Source organism: Carcharhinus amblyrhynchos, unplaced genomic scaffold, assembly GCF_965287045.1.
Source record: "Carcharhinus amblyrhynchos unplaced genomic scaffold, sCarAmb.v2.hapA scaffold_96, whole genome shotgun sequence".
NCBI lineage: Eukaryota > Metazoa > Chordata > Chondrichthyes > Carcharhiniformes > Carcharhinidae > Carcharhinus > Carcharhinus amblyrhynchos.
Genome location: NW_027649836.1, coordinates 176,312 through 177,500, shown reverse-complemented (window position 1 = coordinate 177,500; position 1,189 = coordinate 176,312).

Genomic DNA, 1,189 nt, shown 5'->3' with positions numbered 1-1,189 from the left:
GACAGAGACAAAGAGAGCAGAATAGAGAGAGAGAGACAGAGAGAGAGAGACAGAGTGAGAGAGACAGAGTGAGAGAGAGATAGACAAGGACAGAGAGAGAGACAGAGGCACAGTGAGAAAGAGAGAGGCAGAGGCAGAGAGAAAGAGAGACAGAGAGAGAGAGACAGTGAGAGATAGAGACAGAGAGAGAGAGAAAGACAGAGAGAGAGTGAGAGACAGTAGGAGAGAGAAAGAGGGAGAGAGAGAGAGACAGACAGAAAGGGAGAGACAGACAGATAGAGAGAGAGAGAGACAGAAGGAGAGAGAGAGACAGAGTCAAGGATAGAAAGAGAGTGACAGAGAGACAGAGACAGAGAGAGCGAGAGACAGAGAGAGAGATGAGGGAGACAGAGAGAGAGAGAGACAGAGAGAGAGACAGAGACAGACAGGGAGAGAGACAGGGAGAGTGAGAGAGAGAGAGACAGAGGGAGAGAGAGAGAGAGAAAGTGAGAGAGACGCAGAGAGAAAGACAGAGGGAGAGAGAGAGTGAAAGAGAGAGAGAGAGAGACAGAGGGAGAGAGAGAGAGAGACAGCGAGAGACAGAGGGAGAGAGAGAGAAACAGAGTGACAGAGAGAGACAGAGAGAAAGACAGACTGAGAGACAGTGAAAGAGAGACAGACTGAGAGAGAGAGAGACAGGGAGAGACAGAGAGGGAGAGAGACAGAGAGGGAGAGAGACAGAGAGACGGAGACAAGGAGAGCGAGAGAGCGACAGGAAGAGAGAGACAGAGACAGCGAGAAACAGAGAGAGGGATCGGGGAAACACAGAGAGTGAGAGAGAGAGAGTGAGAGACAGGGACCGAGAGAGAGAGACAGAGAGACAGCGAGAGATAGAGACAGAGGGAGAGAGAAAGGGAGACAGAGAGAGAGCGAGAGAGAGAGAGAATGAGAGAGAGAGAGTCAGAGAGAGAGGGTGAGGGACAAAAAGAGGGAGATAGAGACAGCGAGTGAGAGAGAGAGTGAGAGACTGAGCGAGAGACAGAGGGAGAGAGAAAGAGAGAGAGAGAGACAGAGAACAGAGTGAGATACAGAGAGAGAGACAGAGAGAGTTAGAGAATAACAGAGGGAGAAACAGAGTGCGGGAGAGGGAGACAGAGGGAGAGAGAGAGAGAGAGACAGACTGACAGAGAGAGACACAGAGAGAAAGACA